Genomic DNA, 6,887 nt, shown 5'->3' with positions numbered 1-6,887 from the left:
TAGTTATCTATGTTGAAATTAACATGTATATGTTATTGGAAACATAATCAAATTCACATCACTTTGGAAGTAGGTTCTACGTTTTGTTATAATGAAAAAATAGATGGAGTAAGCCAAATTACATAACATTGTGGTACATCAACATTACTGTGAATGACTGTGAAATTTCATAAAACAATGTGGATATCATAAGAGTCATGATTAGGTTGCATCTTGGTTTGTGATTTGAGGGGCAAATAACCCATCACCAATAAACTTTCCCCCCTCAATCAGACATTGATAGGATATAGATTGAAAGAGAGAAAAAAAACTGATACATATATATTGAAGGATTCCCTTGCAACCTGAGGAGGAATCCTCTGTTATAGTAAACAAATGACATGAATGTAGTGAAGTCCTTAGAAGATGCTAAATAGGAATTAGAGCAAAATAAAAATGTGGTTCGTTTAGTGTTCACAAAATAATAAATACTAAATAAAAAGAAAAACCGCCCACGGCACTACCGATGTCCCACATCCGTTTCGCCTTCAAACAGATGTGCGACATCCGTCGACAGATATGGGACATCCCTTTCAGTGCCAAACGAATGTGCGACATCCGTTCTGGCGCTCCGGTCATCTTCTTCACATAAACACCATGACACAGTGAACACTAAACGAACCCACAACACCCATCCGGGATCAAAACAATCCAGCAAACCAAACATACAACACACATTCATATTCAATTAGAAATATCTAAACAAAACTAACCTTCAGCACCAACTTTCTCCACCCACGAATGCACCACCGACGAACCACCAACGTACCACCACCTCCACACCACCGCAACACGGACACCCACACCACCAACGGATCTCCAACGGATATGGACGACACCAAACAAATCTGGATGATGAGAAGAAACTGCGCCGAAAACAGAGAAGAGAATGAGAGACGAATGTGAGAAGAGAGTGAGACAGAAAGGGGGATGCGGCTAACTGAATGAGAGGAGAGATGGAATTATTTACGGTTTTAAGATTAAAATAAAAAGTAAAAATTTAAAGAGCCATTTTATCATTAAAAATTTTATGGGAGGTGCAGAGAGAATCGGTGATGGTGGAGGGAGCAACCTTCAGTTTTAAAATGATTTTTACAAAAGCCAATAAGCTTATAATACATTGCCATCTACAATTAAATAATGATGCAAAAAAATTATATTGTTAGCGTTCAGTGTATTCAAATTATATTCTACTCATTCTAAATTATTATTTTCTAAAAAAAAGGGTTTTATTTTTAGAACTACACAATATTTTTCTTTAATTTAATGAGTCTCAAATAGTTTTAATGTAAATTCAAACGGTCTAATTTATGTATTCAATATCACAAAATAATAATAATAATAATAATAATAATAATAATAATAATAATAATAATAATAATAATAATCTATGGTCAATCAGTTTGACATTACTAAGATATTATCGGAAAGACTTCAAATTTAATTGAAATAAATAAAGTTCGTTTAATGTTAAAATTGTCATGTATATGGATTAATTTAAAAAGTATATCAAGATTATAAAACCCGATAATTACTTTGTATTTCATAATGAAATATTTAATCAAATTATAAAAATTTGAATTATATTTAATGAACATAATAATTAACAATATACAACAAAATACAAATGTATTCATGAATTTATATAAATACTACACCAATAGTGTTAGTTAAACATTGACCTGATATTGGTACTCTATTATATATTGTAGAGAAAAATATTTGAGTTAGCCTTTGGAAAAGAAACTTATATTAGCATAATACATATGTCAACATTGTAGAGTAAAATAGAATATAATTTTGTTTATTAAAAAGAAGAGTGCGTGTTGTAGTGTAAAAGAAAATGATAATACACTTGTATCCTTAATGTAAAAAGGTTTCTCAATATTAAGTACTTTTTGCAAAAAAGTGAATAGAACTTTAATAGAAAATAGAAAATGGAATAAAATATCATACACTTTAATCTCTCATGGAAAGGAAAAGGTAATGTAATATTCGGAAGAAATAAAAGCCTAATAATAATGTATTCTGAATTTTATTTAAAAGAAAAATATTGGACCCGAAATAAAGGAAAAAAACTAGTGACCCTAAACCTCAATTATTACACAAAGCAATAATTGTGATTCACCATCTCCTCCAATATAAATTATGTCTATCAAGGTTGCAACTTGCAAGATGAGACTACAGCTATTATGCTTCATTACATTTTTATTTTGTTTTTATCTTTTTATTGTAATTTCTCTTATAACATTAAAATAATAATCATTGAAGTTGGCTGTAAGGCCTTGGAAATTTAAACCAGCCTCCACCTGTCAAATCACATTTAATGTGTCCAAACCCTCCTCAGAACCATTAAAACGCATCCAAATCTCCTCTGCGCGGACGCCAGGTGTTGTTAAACGAGGATCGGAAATCAGTTAGTGGAATACAGGTGGCAGCAGAAGAACGGACGCTCGTCCTACGTGGGAAGGGAAAATGATTTTTTCTGAAAACTCTCTTCCCATTCTTCTGCATGCACCTTCTTCTTCCCCAACAATTCTGACTTTCCATTTCTCCTCCTTCTCTCTAGAAACCTCTTCCTTCTCTCTACTGTAACTCATTTTCCTCTACTCCGATCACGTTTTAGAGACCATAGAAGTACTCCCGACGCCGTAAACTTCAATTTGAACCGAACAGATCCATATTCTGAAACTGGTAAGTTCTCGACCTTGTACGTTCGTTTATGGGTTACATGCAAAACCAAGTTTTGGCTGCACGCAAGGGTGTAGTCTAAGTATTTCGGTTTTTCTTGTGGTTATATTTGATTGGAAGAGTTAAGTGACCGTTGAGGGTAGAAAACGTTAGTTGGGCGAGCTGCAAATCTTGTGTTTAGGACAATTTGTTCACGAATCCAGGTAAGGGAAGTGATGAATCATTATTTTATTCACTTCACTTAGTTTATTGTGCTAGAATTAATCGGGGAATTGTGCTTAAATGTCCAGTATTTTTCCGTTTTTGCTAATTGTGCTTAATTTGACCAGAAATTCTAATTTTTATTAATTTGAATTATTTGAGTTAATTATTCGCATTAGTAATTTCAAGGAAAATTTTGGAAATAAATTTGGGACATTTGAAGGTTAAATGAAAAATGGCAATTGAGCCAATGCATCTCAGCCACTTCAATTTTCGCTCAGTGCTGCGTGAATTTTGTGTCAACTTGTGTGTCTTCGTTTGAGTTCAATTCTTATCCGTTTTCCGTGCAATTTTTTTTCATAGTTTCGTTTGGATGTCTATTTTCATGTATAGTTTTTACTTTGTTCAAATTCGTTACGTATTGTTCCCAGTATTTGTTTTACTCTCTTATGTCAGTTTAGTGCACACTGTTTGAGTGACTTCTAATCTGTTTGCATTTGCTTGTTGTTTGGTACTTGTGGTGACTAGGAATTGATAATTGGACAATGCTAAGACCTCCCAACACTCTTAAGAAATACGTTTTGGAGGAAGCACATAATGAAAGGAAGCCACCACATTGCAAGTGCAGCTCACGGTTTCAGAATTCTCTTGAAAGATAACAATTGTGATTTTTGTTGTTGGAGGAAGCCACCTTCTAAGTAAATGCCACGGCCATGGAGAAGTATTTCAGCAAACATCACATACTTTGGATGGAAACAAAAAGTAAGAGAGCCACCTAGGATTGGAGAATTTTGGTTTGGCTTGAGAGAATGTAGTAAAGCCGTGAATCAAATGGAATGGAATGAGGGGGGCTACCACTTGGTTGAAAGTCCACACATGCTATTCCAAATGCTGAATTTTATTCCATTATTACCAAGGGAAGTGAAGAGCACGGTCATGAACAACTTATATTGCAAACATTTACAAGTAGGTGGGAGCCGCCACTTCACATTAGAAATCACTAAAGTCTTCTTTCTCTTTGCAAGTGAAATTGAATGGGAGACAAGGAAGGGACCACCAAGTTCCAAGTAGTGGCCACCGTTTTGTCAAGTAATTGGGAAGAGTTCACGTGAGCTCATGGTAAGCTTTTGGTTCTTCATAAAAAAACACATGACCTCCTTTTATGCTTTTGACAAATTAAATAAACATTTGTAAGTGACCATGAAGAAAACACACGGCCCATAGAGATTTTATTTTAGCAAAATTCTGTTGAGAGCATACATTCAGAAACTTGCAAGGGGCCACCACTTGTTAGCATTGGAAAATTCATTTTGAAGTGTTAAAACTTGATTAAATAAAGGGATCTACCACCCCATGAAAGTTCACGGCCACATATGGGAAGTTCTAAAGAAGTGCAGGATTTTATTTGAAGTAGTGTTATTTAAGGAGAACTTCACGGTCCAGCTGGTCCAGCAAGCATGAAGCATTCACGCATCCAGCTTGGAGCGTCCAAACCCAGCAGCAGCTCATGTCCAAGGGAAAGGCTTCTATGGAGTAGAAGATCACATGGCCTGCTGGAAGCAAGAAGGAGTGCATCAGCTGGTCTACCAAAGAAGAGGAGGTCACGACTGTGTTGATTTAATTTTGGAAGGAAGAAAAGAATGGCCACCCTTTCACGTTGATGGAGCTTACAAATCCAGCAGCTTCAAGTCTTGCAAAGAGGAGAGGCAGTGAGTGAAGGTTTGGTCAAGGAGAAAGATCACGGTGCAGCAAAGAGAAAGGAGAAGTGCAGCCCCACACAAGAACACAGCAGCTGAGGTTGAGTTCATCAATATGAAGAAGCATCCAGCAGCCATGAGCAAAGGGGGCTGGAATGGGACGTGAAGAAGCAGCTTGGAAGCAGCTGGTCCAGTAGAGAAGACCTTCACAGTCCAGCACATCCAGCTGAGTTTGAAGAAGAAGCTTCACGGCAGAAGGCAGCTGATCCACGTCCAGTACACACTTCACGGCCTTGTCCAGCTTATGGCTAAGAGAGTGGAGCTCACGGTGAGCAGAGCTTTGGTGAGAATGGTCCAGCAGCTTGGGAGCATGGAGGAAGTCACGAAGGCTGCACATACAGCAGCCACAATCACGGCCTGATGGAAGTAGAAGAATTGAGAAAGGAGCCCACGGCTCCAAGGATTGAAGAAGAAGACAACAAATGGAGGGCCCCATGGCATGGCATGGCTAGGAGGAGGTGAAGAAAGTCTTCCAGCTACACAAACAGACAGAGAACAAATGGAGAAGTCACAGGAGGCTAGATTCCTGAGTTTTGCTATAAATTGGCAGCAACAAAGCAGAGAATGGAGGAGAGATTTTAGTACTTAGAGATTAGGAGTAGAGTTAGGAGTGCAAAATTTACGTTTTGGTTTTCTCCTCCCCTCTGGGGGAGGTTGTGTGTTTGATTCAATTTCCAGTTTCATAATTGAAGTTTAATTGTATTTTCCAGTTGCATTTTTCAATCAATGTTCGTTGAATTTTATTTTCATTTACCATTTTCTGCACAATTACTGTTTCTGCAAATGCTGAATCTTTGACAAATTTCATTTTCAGTGAAGTGTTCTTAATTTTACCGTCTCTTTTATTTTACCGTTTATTATTTTCTGCATCGTTTAATTTTACCGTTTCTGTATATTTACCGTTCAGTTTTTACCGTCGTTAAAATTTATTTCAACGTTTTTAATTTTAGTTGTGTTTTCCAATTTTAATTTTATCGCATCCAAACAAAACCAAAAATCACAAACCCCCCCCCCCCCTTTTCTTGTTAAAAATCTGAGACTGAACCACCAAAATTGGTCCTTGAGAGACGACCTAGGAGTCACTTCCTAGTTATACTGCATTTTAATTGCACATTAAATTTGATCGGCCGCGACAGCTGTACCAAATTTTGGCGCCGCTGTCGGGGACCAATAACGGTTCGGTTTTAGATTTTTGTTGTATAAAGTTTTGTTCTGTTAATATGTTTGTTTTGTGTGTTTTGTCTTGTATATTTTTGTAGGCGACAACGACACCTTCAGCAAATTTTGGCGGCGTTGTCACTTCAGTTCAGGTTTCTTTTAGATTTTTACTGTGTTAATATATGTTGTGTTAATATATGTTTAGTCTTTTATATTTTTGTTGTGTTGTGTTTTGTATTATGTCTGTTAAATAAAAAAAAATTAAAAAAAAATATAAAAAAAAATATATTTTGTTCTGTTTTGTGTGTACCTGTAGCATGTATAAATGTGTTGTGAATTATTTGTTTCCTAATTTTTAGTATTTATTTTTTATTTGTTAGTATTTTTATTTTTCCATGTCTACCTATTTTAATGTTGTGAACAGTGCTTATTCTACAAATACCTCCAATTATGATTTTTCTTCTGCGTGGTACAATGATTATAATTCTGCTGACCTCTATGTTGAGAAGAATATGGCCCATCCTCCAATTTCTGAGAGCTCTCCTTGGGAGCCAGTTCCACCTAATAAGGATGGTGATCATAACTTTCTCAATATTGGAATGATAAAAATGATGCCCCAGTTTCATGGTTTTGCCGGCGAATGCTCACATGAACATTTGGAGAAGTTTTATTTAATTTGTTATGCAATGAAACCTCCAAATGTCGCGGATAATCAAGTTTTCTTAAGGGCATTTTCCCACTCGTTAAAAGGAGCAGCAAAGGATTGGAAAACTCGTCTTCCTCGAGAGTGCGTTATCAAATGGGAGAATCTGATGCATTTGTTCTTGAAGAAATTTCCCCGTGTACAACAGAGTTACAACAATAATTCTCGATGGAATGACCCTAGTTTGGGATGGTATGAAGCTCCACAGAAATATCCAGAACCACCATTCCAGAATACTTTTATGCCTCCGCCAGTCCAGCAATACGAGAATCAGCAGTTTGATGCTCCTGTCCAATTAGCTCCTCAGCCTTTTACTTCTGAACCCACCTTGCTCCTCC

The sequence above is a fragment of the Vigna angularis genome, chromosome 5 (assembly GCF_016808095.1).
Source record: "Vigna angularis cultivar LongXiaoDou No.4 chromosome 5, ASM1680809v1, whole genome shotgun sequence".
Classification (NCBI taxonomy): Eukaryota; Viridiplantae; Streptophyta; class Magnoliopsida; order Fabales; family Fabaceae; genus Vigna; species Vigna angularis.
Note: the sequence above shows the minus strand (reverse complement) of the source record.